Source organism: Microtus pennsylvanicus, chromosome 16 (assembly GCF_037038515.1).
Source record: "Microtus pennsylvanicus isolate mMicPen1 chromosome 16, mMicPen1.hap1, whole genome shotgun sequence".
Taxonomy (NCBI): Eukaryota; Metazoa; Chordata; class Mammalia; order Rodentia; family Cricetidae; genus Microtus; species Microtus pennsylvanicus.
This window is the reverse complement of record NC_134594.1, coordinates 36,411,678-36,428,830: the sequence shown is the minus strand read 5'-3', so window position 1 is coordinate 36,428,830 and position 17,153 is coordinate 36,411,678. Positions and strand designations below refer to the sequence as shown.

Sequence of the window (17,153 nt, the reverse complement as noted above, 5' to 3'; positions counted from 1 at the left end):
CAAACCTTCTCTCTTTTCTCTTGGTAACCTTTTCTATGTAGTCCGCATGAGCACTTGTACACACACACACACACACACACACACACCCCTCTACATTTTTAATATCTGCAGTCACTGTGATCTCATTAACTACAGGTATACTACAGAAGTTGACATGGGTTCTTGATGGCACTGCCAGCAGGTCTTCAGTCTTAAAGTCATGGAAGAGGAAATATAAAGCAGGCCTATAGTTTTCGGTTACCTGAGAAGACCATTCCCTGAGGCAGTCATACTATGCAACCTGTTTCCTGAAAGCGCTGAAGTGACCAGTCCCCAAAGCAAGGCACAATCGGAACTGAAATGATCCCCCACTGTTGGAGGGGTATTGGTCTAGGATTTTGAAGGACCCCAGTATTCCAGGTGCCCAAGCCTCTTATGAAAAGTGGGGTGATGTTTGCCTGTCTTTCTATATACCCTACGTATCTCTTGGTGCACACTTGAAATCATACCTGCACTGCAGGTTCTGCAATTCCAGAACTTGACCCTCCCCCACCTCTCTCCAGGCCCTCTAGCCTTTCCACTGGGCAGTTTGCAACTTCAGCCGCCAGTAGCAGAAGCCTCTTCCTTGAATTCCTTTGAACACTCCCTAAATTATCTTGTTTTAGCTGAACCATGCCTTGAGGTTCTGGGAACAGCTAAGTTCCTCTGAGAGCAAAATCAACAGACTGTTTAGAAAAGAGTTTCAGCATTTAGGGGATTTTACCAATGACAAACTTGGCTGAGTCTGTCTGGATGCCTTTTCCCAAAGCCCTCTGAAGAGGGAACCATTTCTTCTATGTGAGCTACATGCTAAATGGTCCTGATTGTATCTTCTAGATTCCCTCAACTCCTCCATAACATCAGTTCCTCCGCAACATGCCAGCTACCCACTCTGGGTTTTGTTTGCCCTGTCTGTCATCCTTACTGCTATTGACCCAACTTCTTATGGGATTTCATGCAGTTTAGATAAAAAAAAAGATAGATGATTGACAGGTAGGTAGGTGACAAACCTATATAGAACATCCTTCTCAAATTTGTATTTAGCATTTTGCTTTTACAGTAAAATTCCTCCTTCAGTTTTAGAAACGTATTCTTTATACCTGTCTTTTTTTCCCTAATCCTTCCCTCTTACTCTGTTGTCCCATGATGCCATAATCAGTAATGCAAGTTGTATAAATGGTAGTTCTGAGACCTGCTTTTACAGAGAATGAATATGAGGTGGTGGCATTGGAACGGGAGGATGGGTTAGCCCTTAATTATCTTCAAAAGCCAGAGGTGAATTTGTAGGTGTTACACGTCTATTGACCCTCCACATTATGGTTAAGAAAGAGCGCCAGCGCTTGGCAGACCTTGTCCATGGTGTGCTGTGGTGTGCACTGTTAGTCTCCTATCGTAGGGCACTCAGTGAGGAGAGCAGGAAGGAAAGGGTTTGCCACTCTGTCACTCACTTTCCTCCATCTTTTCTGGGAGTCTTCTGGGTGGGACAGGCTGTGACAGGGTGCTTCCTTCAGTCTGACTCTCAGTGTTCTAGGAAATTATATTAAACATACAGTCGACGACTGACCCAGGCTTTCTGAGCAGCTGCTCTGCTGACGATTTGGAGATTGATTTTGTCATCTGGTTATTTAAGCACCCCATTTCAGTTGACCTGGAAGTTGCAAAGCCTATCCTCATTTTCTCAGAAATGAACTGGGAAGTTAGCTTGCTCAACAATCCTATGGGGAATTTTGTCTTTGAGGAAGTTCTGTGTTGTCACTAAACACATTGACAGAGAGACTCTGCCATCATGACTTTCTCCCATTAGTCTTACGTGTGTCTGGTTTTATATTTGGCAACATTTTTTTTGTTGTCGTTGTTAATTTTTTTCCAGAAACCATCAGTAGCTCCTTGATGCTGTTGGATGGATTCCGTCCCTTGGCCTGCCTCTCTCTGTTTTACCTCCTCTCTTCCTGTACTCTTGTAAGCCTGCTCAGAGGAAAGGCCACACGGTTCCAGAAGCCACATGTTCTCCTCCATGACATTCAATGACTGAGTCTTCTCACCTTTCTATTAGTTCAATCCCATCTTCCTTCAGGAAGACTCTAACCCCACGCCTCTCCGCGGAGATCTTCCCAACCTCTAGAAGGGTTCTTGTCTCCAGCCCCAGTTCCTCAGCAACATGCTGCCATTCCAGTTTTCATTTTACTCTTTGTCTGCCCCCCCCCCCACGATATTCCTGGGGGTCAGGGCTGCTGTCTCAGTCACCTACTGTACCTACCCCCAGAAGGAAGCATTTATGGCTTACTAAACACATGTGGAGTGAATGAATCGAATCGCTTGTGGCAATGATGCAGACACTTTACGGCCTGAGGCTCACAGCCTCCACTCTCTCACGTGGTCCCTTTACTGCTCTCCACTCTCCTCTGTGGCCTGGGGAACTTATGACTTGGGTTTCTATCAGCTATGCCCCTGTGTTCACGGCTCTTGGGAGGTGGTCACCAAGACAAATGAGAGGAGCTGAAGGAAGAAGTCAGCAGATTTATGCTTTTGCTGGAACACAGCTTGACAGGAGGTGAAGGTCGCAGCTCCCAGTGGCCTCTCTCTCATGCCATTCCCAGCCCTAATCTCATTACTTCTCCCTCTCCTTCCTCCTCCGCATCTTCCCTTCCCTCCAGTCCTTCCCTTACTTTCTCTCCCTTTCTTTTCTTCCCCTTCTCCTCTTCCTTTCCCTTCTTTCACACAACCCCTGGACGGCTCCAGATTCTTCTCCAAGCCTGGAGTATTAACCTAGACCCTGCCCTCACTACCTTGTACTTTTGAAATCACCCTTTTAAAATCTGTTTTAATCCCAGGCCCCAGCTAAAACGCCAAGAATCCCACGTTGCTTTTGTTTGTCCTACCTGGCCATCCCAACAAGCACAATGAACAAAATCAATCAGTCATATTAAATAACAAAGCAGTACATCCACACAAAGATGATCCCTTGTAGGAGAAGCTGTCCCAACCCAAAGCTCCAAACTCATTTCACAGTTCAGGTTCATCCCCCCTCCCCCCCCCCCAAAAAAATAATAGGGCAATTCCTACCCTACTCTATTTGGCTACAAAAAAATGGTAAACTCAATGCCTCTGCAAAATACAGGTTGAATTACTCAGTGCAACCCACATACACAGCCCTGCAAATTCTTCCAAATGAAGTCTGTTATGAGTGGTGAGGGAGCGTAAGCTATACCGTTATGGTAAGTAATTGGCCAGCTACTCGTCATACTACCCACTGCCAAGAGAGTTTTTGTGAAGTAACTTGCGAGTGAAATATTAGAATGAATGTCCGATAGGGTATTTGACTTCCTGCATCTGGCCTCCCCCTCCCACCCTAATCTTGCCAAATGTCCTGTCAAACACAGTGGGGCAGAGGCAGGAGACTCTGGCAAATTCATCTCTGTGACTCTATGCTCAGCTACTGGACCTGCTCAATAATCAAACGGTCTTGTCGATTTGTTTTCTTTATCTTTACACCATCTATGTTCTAAATAAGTAGGCTATGTTGTTTGGACGGGGTTTAAAATCAAAAATCTTTTCAATATTGCTTTTCCTCTACCGTGCACTTATGTCTAAATACAACCTCTTAACTCTTTGGAGTTACAGTATTCCCAGCATGCCCCAGAGCATCTAGGGAAAGCTAAAATGTGAACACAGTCTACAGTTCAGTTCATTCTGTGGCGATGGGTGACAAAGCCAGCGACACTCACATAAATCAGCTTTTTTCTGTGTGTGTGTGTTGGGAATAATTCCATATTAACCTAAGGGTAACTATTTAACAAAAGTTAAAAGCCACATGCGCTTTTGATGCTTTTGACTACTTAATCATTCAATTAAATATTAATAGGTTTCCTCACCAATCCCCCCGCCAGATCCTTTTTTTAAATGGAAGTATAATAAGAGCTCTAAATGGGGGGCTACTAATGTTTGCATAATTTCGAAGAGTAGAAGACATAAAATCTATACTAATTTTGGCTCTGCGTCATTAAACATGAAATATTGATTATTGCACTTTGTACTAGGGTTTATGAAGCTAGCTAGGCTGCTGTGTCCACATAAAGTAGGTCTGATGTCTTGCCCTCGAACCCCAGTAGCTGTAAATGATGCCCCTTGGTGGCAGCTGGGAGGCAGGCGTTCTGATCCACAGCCTTAAGAGATGCATTTCCCAGATTAGACCAGGGATGACCCAGCTGCACAGCACAACTTCAGAAAATTAAATTGGAGGGAGTCCAAGCTCTGTTGAAATAACTGTGTGAAATACAACGCGTCCATGGGCCTTGTTATAATGTAAATGTGCTTACAATTTACCACCATTTCCCCCATCCCTGCTGTGAATATGGGCATTAATAGTCATCCCATATATTTAAAGGCAAAAAGCCATCAAAAATAAAAATGCAAGACTTATGCTTTGGAAAGACTCCCTTTGGAAGAAGGGAGATGAGCTTTCTTCTTCTTTTTGCTGTTTTCTTTTTAACGTTTTTTTTCTGTAAAAAGAGCACGCAGTTTGTTTATGTATTATGCATTCAGGATCTTTATGGCTGGCAGACCTCTAAATCTCACACCGGGAAGTTACCTAGCAGCTGAACATGAATTTCCGTGGGAGGAAAAAAATGGCTAATGCGACATCAACAGCTCATTTAAGGGGCGCATTCGGGTAAGTTATGGGCACATCGGTGAGTGGTAGACTTTAAAAGACACTCTTCTGTTTCCAGCACTCAGAGGACAGCTTGACAGTCAGTCACTCTGCTTGCAGGGCGATTGTGACTTTATGGCCATGGCTATCAATCAGGAGAGGGACTGAGTGACTGTGGGCCTCCCTGTGCCTGTTCACAGCAGGGTTTCTATCCACAGTAAACTTAGGGACTCACTGAAGACACACAGGAAGTATATCATCGCTCACTCTATTCCTGTCTGGCCAGTCAGGGAGACGCCATGAGCCACCGAAGGAGACAGACACCCCGGAACCTTACTGGTAAACCATGAGCCTTGTGGTAAAAACATAAAATAATAGAAATGGGTTAATTTAAGATGTTAGAGTTAGTTAATAGACCTAAGCTAATAGACCAAGCAGTGTTTTAATTAATATAGTTTCTGTGTGATTATTTTGGGTCTGGGCAGCTAGGAAATGAATAAGCAGCCTCCATTTACAGACCTGGCACCAACGTGGGCAACTACATCCACATAAAACCTGAGAGAACTTGGGAAGTGATTCTAGACACAAAAGAACAGAGTTAAACACAGCTTCTTGGAAGCTGTACATATCTTCAGATAGGCTCCGTCTGCTGGTGGTGTGCAAGTATTTCATGGCTCCTTTAAGAGAAGGCTTATTGACTCAGCATAAGAAACATACAAGAATTCTGGCTCTTTCAGGAGGCCGAGCACTTGAATGGGTTTTGTGGGCAGCGTGTTACAAGTTACTTGGTGGTAGCACGGGCCAACTGCTTCTCAGAGTTGAGGTGGTGAGCAAGGCTCCCTCCCCGTGGTCCCAGAGCTGGCAGTGAACAACCTCTGCCGTGTTAAAAGGCTGAGAGAGGGAGAGCCAGTATCAGTAGCCATATTCCTTACCATCTTAAAATGCTCTTTGTCAGAAAAGGATTTCAGATACACAATAGGACAGATTCAGACATGAAAGACCTCTAAACAAGACACAGTGTGTTTTAAAAAAAATGTACATAGGCTTGGGAGAGAGAAGGAACAAAAGTAAAGAAACGGTAAATGTAATATAAAAGAGTACAGACAATCATAGATTAAAGGAGTAAAGACAATAAAATAAATAAGGCCAAGCAGTGTTTGAATTAGTATAGTCTCTGTGTGATTATTTCAGGTTTGGGAAGCTGGGAAACAAACAAGCAGCTTCCATCTACACTGGTCAGTCATATTACATGCACAGGATGCCCTAGATTTTGACTGCCAAATATGAGTGCTGAACAGTCAAACTCATTTGAACAAATGCCAAGGGACCATGTTATATAAAACTCATTTTAAACTTCTGAGTCATTGTCCTAGGTCCCTGGGTGTGAGATGATTTCAGTCCTTGGGAGTATCTTGGAGTGTATGGTGTTTTTAGACAGACACACTGACAATGATGTCATCCGGGCCAGCCCTTCATCCACATTCGAATAAGCTGCTGGGGTCAGTCAGCCCCATGGTATTTTGAAAACTATGCTTCAGAATGAAAAGCCCTCTCTGTTCTTTTGTGAGCTGGAGCGTGCTCTCGCGAGTGAGCTTTTGCTAACTTCAGGTCACCGATATTCTATTGCTATCCCTGTAAAATGAAAAGATTAACTGTGAAGAATCTTACACATGCTAATAAATCCAGAATGTAAAACTGTTAAACATTATTAGTCATGACTTAAAAGTTGTCCCTTTACTCAAAGTTTACTTAGAGGTCTGGTGAGGAGACTTGGAGAATAAAGACACGCTGTCAAGCCCAACAGCCAGAGTTCGATCCCCAGGGCCCCCAGGGTAGAAAGAGAGAATGGGTTCCCACTAGTTGTCTCAACACTCCTACCTCGGTACTCACACACATGCATACAGGCTTCTGTGTGTGTGCACACGCTCGAACACACACACAATGTTTTCAAAAAGTGTATTCAGTCTAACAGGAGGATAGCCATAAAAAGAAAATCAGCTGAAAATGAACTATTAGATACAAGAATTTTGCACTTTCTGTATTTTTACATTCTGGAGGGAAAAATACCAGAGACCACACTTCAGACTGAGAACTCAAATGCAAAAAGCACACAGTCTCACACAGAAATACCTCTCAGAACGGAGACGGGATAGCAAATGTGGATAAGCGAGTCCGTGTTGCAACTTCACTTCCTCTGTGCTGTGGACCACAGCAAAGCACTGGCAATCAGAGCAGCTCGTGATCCCCCACCAGCTTACACCTGATTCAGGGGTGCTTCCTTCTGTGCAGTAAACCTTTATCAGGAGATGTCTTTCCTAGTGCAGCTGGAAAGTGAGTTTGTGCTCCTTACGTGCTCACGGAGTAATAGTGTAGAAATCCCCACACCCTCCCTCCCACCCACTCTCCTTCCCTTCCTTCTACCCCCAGCATCACTCTGGGCCTCGTTATTCACCTACATTATTCATTGAACTCTCATAGAAGGGCCACATAGCCCTTATTTCCAGTAATTTAATCTCTGATCTTAAAACTCACTGTTGGCCTAAATCAAAATAATCTTTGGGACTAAAACCACCCCTGGCTCCCCAATGTACAGTTTTGTTCCTTTATCACCAGAAATCCTTCAAATTTCCTTTCAAAGTGTGATTTATATACAAGAGCACTACCTTCTGCAGCTAATTTCCTTTCGTTTCTTTGAACTACTGTTATTACAACTAACTGATGAATTTTATTACTTGCACCAAGTAACTTTAAAAATCATGTGTGCCGGCACTGGCTGGAAGTTCAGTCACTGTGTATTTATCATGCACACGTGAGGACCTGAGGCCAATCTACAGTAGCCACATAGAAAGCTCAGTACGGTGCACACGCCTGTAGTGTCAGCACTGGGGAGGTGACACTGAGAGATCACTAGAGCTTGCAGGCAGGTCAGCCTAGGCTAATCAGAAAGCCCCAGATCTCCCAGAGAATCTCTGTCTCAAACAATAAGTTGAGCAGTTGAGCAACTCCTGAGAAACGACAGCCAAAGATGACCTCTGGTCACCAAAACACCGATACAAGCATGAACAATGCATGGGTGTGGGCATACCCTCATACACCTGCACATAACTGAGTGAGCATTCACACATTCCCATATACACTCAAAATCACTTCTGCAAAACATGCAATTAGATGCAACCTGAGCAGCCCGATTCCATAACCCCAACCCTACCTTACCACTCTGGTCCCATGAATGAGGTAATCAGTGACATTACCTCACCAAGGGTGCTCATAAAGAAGACCTTGCAATAATTTGCAATATGCTAAGATTGACGGTCTGGCACATTCACGTTATCTACCTGCTTGCCGTCTGATCTTAGATAACTGGCTTCCTCCCCTCTAGGTCTCAGCTTCATCATTCATTGGGTGATGGTATCAATGGCTACCATGCATTTTATGAATGATTGATTACAATGATAAATTTGAAAGTGTTCTGCATATTCTTTGGTGCTGACCTGCCATAGGGAGAGTCATTAAATTTCACAGTGAAGATAGCAGGCTTGTTTCATTTATCATTCCTACCGTGCACTGTACTGCTCTTCTGTTTGTATGATCCCTCTGAAGCTAAGTGGTGTCTTCTGTTGAATGCGTATATTATTTGTATGAAATTCCAAGCGTTGCAAAGAAGGTTGATGCTCTAAAGTCGCACAAACCATTGTACATTTTGAGGCTGGGAGCAGGGTGCACATCTATTGCATAAGCACGGAGCTTGAAAGGCATTGTTCTGGAGAGGGCTAAGGAAGGCGGGCCTAAGAGCTCCTGGTGCTGTTGCTCCTCACTGGCTAAGGTGAATGGTGTACCAACATGTGGAAAATGGAAGGGAATGAAAAAGCCCCCAGAGCTCAAACCTTAACTGCTATGGGTGGGAATTAGGGGTGATGAGTATATTTTTTTGACCAAGAAAAGTCATGCACAAAAGACGTTGTGTCAGAGGGGCTTTGTTATGAGCCATGACACCATTGCCAATACGACCCACTTTATCCCTGTGTTTTTTAATTGATTAGCAACCACCGAGTACCACATTGTGACTATTGACACCTGGAGGTCAGAGCTTGTGAAAAAGAACAACCCTTTGGAGTCATACATTCTAAAACAAGTGTTTATTTTCTTGAATAGACAAATCCACACAAGGAGAAAGTGATAGGAGAACCATGGAAACAGAATATCATCACTTAAAATCAACAGGAAACTTCCAGCAATCTAGTATTATTCTGCTCACATGGGAGAGTCCCCCATTAGTGCTCACTACACTTCAGAGTCCTAGCTATTCCCCAAGCTGCGTCGCAAAAAGTAGGTGAAACCCTTTGATACAGACAAGTGTTTTATCCTAAAGCCAAGCCAAATCATAACTGATAGTTCTTCTTCAGACTGTGGTGGCCGTCTGGAATATGTGGAAAGAAGACATCAAGCCTCAGTTGCCCTCTGCCATTACAGCTGCTTTTAGGGTGTTTAGATGTTAATCTCTGTGTGGTCATGAGATTGATACAACTGCCTAAAAAGTTTTTAAAAAGACAAGTAGAAATATATTCAGAGAAAAGTGAGTTATATATGGATGGAGGGCAAAAAAGGAAGGAAAACATCAAGCGCAAAAGCATGCAGCAGTGTCCCCATTATCCAGCACTAAGCCCTCTCCAGAATAATGCCTTTCAAACTCCGTGCTTATACAATAGATCTGCACCCTGCTCCCAGCCTCAAAATGTACAATGGTCCCTAAGTGTGACCCGAGCTTCGATGCAGAGCCCCAGGATGCTCTCATCTTCAGCTTGGTTAGTATTCTTCGTTCTCATCCTCGTTCTACTCCTCACCAGGCTTCCTTCTTCTGCATTTGGCATGAAGTTGTCACAGTCGTTATCAGTGAAATTCTCATGTCTAGTGTGCTAACTTCTCCACTGACTGCAACCTCCTGGTGCCTTTGTAGGAACATCATGTTCTCTCTGCGGTGGGAAGCCCTGGAAGACTGCTTTCCTTCTTTTCCATGAAGCCGCTACAGCACGTATTCGCTTCAACTGTCTACTTTGCTCTTTGGAAATCTTTCAGAATCCTCTCCGTGGATTGTGCTAGCCAGAATGAACAAGAATGAACATAGAGTTGTTTCCAGGTAACCAGCGTCTGTTGAGGTGCATTCTGGTCCTGCCTATCAACAACTATGAAGTAGAGAGATAGTCCCTGAATCCATAATGCCACTTTTAGAGGCTATTATATTACCCAGCATTAACCCAGTTGTAAATTGAGCAGAGTCAAATACATTCTGGAACATTCCCTTAAGGGAAAGAATCTGATATTTCGCCCTACCCATGCCACATACAGAATAATAAAGGTGCTTACTCTGGGCAATAGGGTTTTGAAGATATCAATAGAGGAGTTATAAGCTTTAATATGCCTTGAAATTCAGTAGCTACAATTTTATGGTGGCTAAATAATTTATAGCAATTGACAATTCATTAGATTGTAATTCACCATCGCCAAACCTATGGATTTCCCAATATCTTTTGAAACCCACATTTTCTAGGTGAAACGTGGCAATTGCTATGTTTGCTGTTCCCACAACTGTCTGATTTTATTAGGTTAGAATGTATGCTATTACTTAAACCTGGATCATTTGAAGGTTTTTCCCATCATACAGAGACATAAACCTAGGAGCAATGCTCTGTCCCATCTAACCTCCCGATTCCAGCAGCTGCTGGCATTAGCTGAAAGCAATCTGCTCGGGGGCTCCAGCGGATCCCTGTTCACCCTGCTCCACAAACTTGAGCACAGGCAGAGTAGATGTGCCTGCTAATGCACATGCACACGTGCAACACGTGGGCAGCCTGGTGGATCATCAAGTAAATTATTATAATTGTTCTCCAAGGCAAGAAAGGAAACCTTGCCTAACGCATCCCACCCCGATTACAGTTCCCTCGCCTTCTTCTTGCTATGTCTTCCTTACAGAGCTCAGGATGACTTTGAACTTCTGGTCATCTTGCCTCCGCCCCCTCACTGCTTGTCATCTTAAATCTCCTGACTCTTGACAATTAGTTGTCTATTTTCCATCTTCATTACTTCTTTTTAGATATCAAGAGTAAATTAACATAGCATCAACCTTTGAGAATACCTTTTCTCACATAGTACCATTTTCTTTTTCTTTTTTTTTTTTTTTTGGTTATTCAAGACAGGATTTCTCTGTAGCTTTGGAGGCTGTACAGGAACTTGCTCTGTAGACCAGGCTGGCCTCGAACTCACAGAGATTCACCTGGACCTGCACATTTACTGACACCAACCCAGATTCAACCATTGTCTTCCAAGAAGCACTGGCTCCTTCCAGAGGAAAAAGAACTTATGCTCAGTGGACATTGCCTTTGTAACTCCAATGTTCTGCTCCTTTGCTTCCATGCTTGCTCTTGGGGAGGGACTTCCTTGGCTCTTTCTGTGTATTTTCAATATTTGGTCTATTGTCTTAAGACTTTTTTTTCTCCAATCCCTTATTATTATTATTATTCATTTTCTTTTTTTTTAACTTTCCTTTTCTCTTATGGAATTACCTGTGTGCTTATTCTGTCTTGTGTTTCTGCTAGCTTAATGTTCAGTTCTACTATTTTAAATTCTTTTTTTTTTTTTGGTTCTGTCCTTGGCAGAGGTGAGGACTCTTAGAAAACCCCTCCAATACAGAAAAGAGTAAATGAAATTGAAACAATTTTTAAAAGCTGCTTCAAAAAACATTCCTTTTTTGGTCTGCTTCAGGTACTGAGACTTCGGGTGTATGTGGCTTAGAAAACTCTGGACTGTGGGAAAGACAGAAAAGCTGACAGGTGGGCCACATCTGAGTCTCCATGGAGCCTTTGAGGTGGCAGCAGGACCTTAGTGCCCTTCAAAGCACCGGTGTTTGTCTCTACTTAGAGGAAATTGTTATAATTTATAATGACTTTGCTCTCTGTGGGAAACACTCTGGAGCAATCACCTGCAGGGCCATTCCCTTCAGAATTCTATGGCCAGGGCAGGCCCTTTTAAGAACAGGTTTTCAGAAAAGAATTACTTAACCCTTGAAAGTCTGTTGTCAAGCCTCTGCAGTATTGGGGAAAGCAGCCTACAGAGTGTGGTGCCCTTGGTGTCAAGATTCCATAGTTATTATATTTAGTAAATTGGCCCCAAAGTATAAGACACTCTTTCGGTCAGTGATGTTTCAAAGATGCAATTACAACACCACAAAATTGACCCAGAGTCACACAAAGCAGCCCAGTTATTGAAGGCAGGCTTGGTCCAATCCATGTGCACCAATTGCATTACAAAAAACTGCACAGCCCAATTGAACAGAATGGAGAGCGAGAGGTCAGCCCAGGCACATGCAACCGACTGACCTTGACAAAACTGCCAAGAATGGTATCTAATGAAGGACAGTGTTTTCAGGAAATGCAGCGGGGATGGGAGCATTAGCCACATGCTGAGGAGTTGGCCAAGACCTTTATCTGCCACCAGTTATAACAAAAAATAACCTTAAAATGGATAAAATTCTTAAATATAAAACATGGCACTGTGAAACTACCAGGAGAGTCCATAGAGGAAATGCTTCAGGACAGGAAGTTTAGCAATGACCCCCAAGGTTTAGGGAAGACAAACGAAGTAGGCAAATGGGATCTTATCAAGCCTTGTACAGCAGAAGTCACCATTGACAGAGTTCAGAAATAATCTACAGAATGTTGGAAGATATTCTTGCAAATACTGCTTGGCAAAAAGTTATCATGAAAAATACAAAAGGAGTAAAAACTCAGTAGCAAGAATCAATTAAAAATTGCCAGTAAGTCTCTTTATGATATACGAATGTCCAGGAGGCACATGGATAAAAATGAGAAAAAAAAATGCTCAACACCACTGATCTCAGAAAAATGCTAGTCAACATCCCAAGATAGTATAACTATGCTCCAGAAAGACTAGCTGGTCTCAGAAAGTGTTGGTGAAGATGTGGAGGGCACAGGACTCTTCCCTTGCTGATGAAAATGAGCATGAAGGTTCTTCAAAAGATCAAAACTGTGATTACCACATGGTTCAGTAATGTCACTCTTTGGTGTATTGCCAAAGAAACTGAAATCAGTATGTGAAAGAGACATCTGTAATCTGTGTTCATTGCTGAACTACTCACATAAGGCAAGAGACGGAAACAATGTAAGTGTCCTTCTGCTGGGGAATGGATAAAGTGTGACACAAATTCACGATGGAGCACATTCAGCCAAAGAATGAAATATGCTCATGGTTGCCGCATGGTAGAACTGAAGGTTATTAGGCTAAATGAAATAAACCAGGCACAGAAGGAGACATGCAATGTGATGCCACCCGTGTGGAACCTAAGAGCTGATGTCATAGAGTAGAATGGTGTTTATCAGCGGCTGTGGAGGGGAGCAGGCACAGGGATGGGCAAAGACTGGTCTATGGGGTACAGTTTCAAAGGAGAAGTGAGTCCTCCTGCTGTACCGATGGCGTGGTGACTGTAGGCAGAAACAGTGCTGTGTGCTGCCCAAGAAGAAAGCAGAATTTAAACATTTGCATCATAAAGAAATGAAAAACAAGGAAATGTAATTAATAATTTTGATTTAAATGCTATGCAGTATGTCAAAGCATTATACTGTAATATATAATGTAATATATATAATTGCATTATATATAATATTATATATTTCTATATACAATTATAGTGTATATCGATAACAATAAGTATATATAATACATAGGTATACATAAGGATATGTGCATGTATACAATATATTGTTAAGGAAAACCTCTCCACTGGCACAAAGAACTCCAATCAAACCAGATTAAGCCAAATTGAATGCCTGTGTTTAATAGACGACACGGGGAGAGCATGGCGAGGAACAGACATAAGGAGCACACGGGCAAACCCAAAACCACGTGTCCCTTGTTCCCACATGACCCTAGATACCCTGTGGGAGTGGTCAGCGCTTGGCATGCTGGGAGTGACACTTCCAACTCAATATTACATTCCAGCCTCTTTGGATATAGGGTGTTAGAGGACGGGGGCCTCAGATTTGACTAAACATATATAAATTATAATTGTTAAATATATATTATATATACATATATGTATATAAATACATATTATATATATATATTTGTTTTTATATATTGGTTACTTGTCTTATGTTTTGGTAAGACAAATACAAGGATCTGAAAACAGCCAAGCAAAAAAGCAGGTGTTGTTTTCAACTTCAGTGGCTCAACTGCCGTCAGCTGTTTTATTCTACATTTTCAAATGCTGGTGTCTCTCTTTTCAGAATACATGAGGTTTCTTTGAAATCAACCTCTAGAATAACTGAGCACTCAAACAGTAACTGATTTGGATGCATCATGGAATCACAACAGACAGTTATGCGGAAACTGTTACCTGAAGGTCTGACAGTTTGGTAAGTTACATGAACTATCACCTTCGTTTCCTAGCTTGGCAGATAAAAATAACAGTCAAAGGGCTGGGAAGATGGGTCGGTGAGTTAGGAAGGCAAGAGGACCCGATTCTAACCTCTAACACCTATGTGAGAAGCTGGGCATGGTCGAGCATGCCTGCAACCCCAGCATCGCAAGTCAGGTCAGGCAGATCCCTGGAGGTCATGGGTCAACCAGCCTAGCGGTCAGCAAGTTTCAGCCCCAGTGAGCGATGCTGTCTCAAAAGATCTAAGATGTGCCGCAGTAGAAGACCTTTGCCATTCTTCTCTTGCTTCCAATGCCTGTGTATAAGCATACAGTCACAGAGACCAAATGATAGTCCAAAGCTAAATTATGGAACTCCTGAAGCCTTAGTGTTTTAAAACCACATGCCTGACGTCTGCTTGTGGTCCATGGTCACCATGGACCCACCTTGGCTGCTGGGTTTCACTGCATTGATGCTGGAAATGAAGTATCCAGCTGCCAGCAGTTTCCATCCTTCAAGGCCAGATAAACAAGCAATGGCACTGGTTTCCTCGGCTGCTCTGACAACATACAGAGATGTACTTTATTTTATTTTATTTTTTTAATAATGTGGGAAGCTAAAAGCCCAAGGTGGGGTGCCAGCAGGATTAGTTTCTTCTGAAGCCTCTCATGGACTGGCAAAGGATTGTTCCGCAGCTGTGTCCTGATGACCCTCCTGCTGGGCATACTCCCATTCTGTCTTTCTCTCTGCTTATTAGGACGCCAGTTTGGCAGGACTAGAGCTTCATCTTGATGACCCTCCGCTGAAGTCTCTGTCTCCAAATACATTATAAAATTCTGGGGTTAGACTTCAGCCTACGAGCCTGAAAGGAGCACAGCTCAGTTCCCAGATGCCCAAGCACACAATGTCTCCGCTCTGTCTCATAAGCTCCCTCCCCTTTGCCTGCTGCTGAAGCTGCCTTTTAAAGTCCTATAAAGTGTGAGTGAAATGGATTATCAAAGCCTCTTAAGAGTACGCTGGTCGTTGAAACCTGTGCTGTGGGAAGAATGGAGCACACTGCCTGGGTGCTCATCTCTCTTCCATGAGGCTGCTTCCACGCCTCAACAGGAGGAATTTCAAAACCACAAAGAGAAACCTCTCAAACTTCTTCCAAGAGACACCACTGGGCATGCAGGAAAGCATCTTACTAGACAGGCTTTTCCCCTCTCCTACCTGGGGTCTTGGCAATCAAGGAAGAATTGCAGGTTTGGGTATGAAGTGGAGCTATGAAAAGTCATTTCAACCTGGGCCTGGACTTATTCATGGATACATGAATCCTGCCCCTCCCAACACTGCCATCCTAACGAGACCAATCCTTCCACATCACTAAGACAGGACAACAGAATCAGAAGGAAAGCATTAGACTCTCTAGCAATAGAGAGGTTATTAATAGTTTACTCTAAAACCTTGTGGTTCTTTTGAGAGATCTCGGAATTGGCTTTTTAATGTTTAGCAAATTACAACCAAAAGTTTTATTTAGACCATTTCTTCTGGGCATTGGATGGTCTGGTGTTTTCTAAATGTCAAAAGATTGTCTCCTCTGCTGACCACTCAATGCTTAGAGAGGGTCCTACACTAGTCTCATGTAGAGACGTGCTATACAGTTCAAACACTTTTTCTTCCCTTGGCTGGGGAAGAACTCCTTTATCCCTCTTCAATACATCTCTATTTAAACAGCCCTTTCCTTACAAAGATCAAAGTTTGGAGAAAAGGGTCTGTGTCTGCTTTTGTCTTTCACAGTACTCTTTAAACTGGCCCAGGAAGTGGGGATAGCTCTCTATCAGAGATGTTTTTCTTAGTCATTTTGACTGGAGGTTCTAGGAGATACAGTAAGGCCAACCAAATAGTCCCACAACTGTGAATGTGTTAACCTGTAAGGCACGGGAACTTTGCAGACACTGAGATGGGGAGGTTATTTTAGGCCTGTTGGGATCACATGAGTCCACATGTGATAGCAGCCAGGCCAGAGTCAGCTGAGCTCTGGAGATGCTATACTACTTGTTAGCAGAGGCCGTTTGTTCGTTTCTGGCTGCACAATCTGTAGGGCAGCACCCAGTAAGAGCCATGTCCCCTAGGGCCTGTGACTACATTTTTCTTATCTATAATTTTGTTCAACAGTATTTAAGAACCCGTGGGCTTTGGGGCACAATGCTTGTATTCAGATCTCAGCAATTTTAATTGATAGCTCTGTGAACTACAATATTCAATATAATGAACTAGGGGGAAAGAGAGAGATGAATGCTCATTTGATCATGTTTAAAATGGGAATAATAGCAAGAATTACCGTGTGTGGTTGCTGTTGAGGCTTGTATGCATAAATAATTAAAAGTACTTAGAGCAGTAACTGATACATAGTGAGAGCCACCAGATACTTTATCGTTATTTATTATTGTTGTTAATCACCATTACCCTGGTGTGTTGCCACCACCAAAAGCTACAGTAATGAAGATAACATAGTCCCTGTCCTCGAGTCGCCTTTTATTCTAGTAGGAGATCTGGGAAAGGAAGAAAGTCAATGTGAATAGGTGAACATCTTCACATAGGAGTCGGCCCTGCAAGCTTGTATGTGGACACGGAAGTAATGAGGTGAGGACAGGTGTGGAAGTCAGTCTACAGAAGATAATGTTTCAGCTGTGACCTGGGAAGGAAGGACTTGGTTGGTGGCACAGTTTAGATATAAAATGTCCCGTAGGACTTGCATTATTGAATACTTGATCTCCAGTTGGCACACCGTGATGGGATGTTCTAGAACCTTCAGGAGGCCCAGCTGAATGAAGTACATCATTCAAGGTAAGCCTTGTGTTTATGCAGCCTGGCTTCATCTTCCGTCCCTTCCTCTGCTACCTGGTCTGCGCAGACAAGATCACACAGCCTCAAGCTCCAACCTTCCTGCTTTCTCTGCAACCCCAAACCATGGGTCAGAAGCAATCCTTCCTCCCTTAAAATGGTTGCTTCTTGTCGGTATTGGGTCACAGAGGTAGGAAAAGTTAGTCACGTGAGAGATTAAATGAATCAGAGGAA

General features: G+C 43.1%; 1 protein-coding gene across 1 annotated transcript in view; it reads right to left on the bottom strand.

The window, feature by feature from the left end:
- The window catches only part of Schip1 (schwannomin interacting protein 1), a 644,640-nt gene that overhangs the window by 508,810 nt on the left and 118,677 nt on the right, over window positions 1-17,153 (bottom strand). The gene's annotated exons all lie outside the window — the stretch shown is intronic.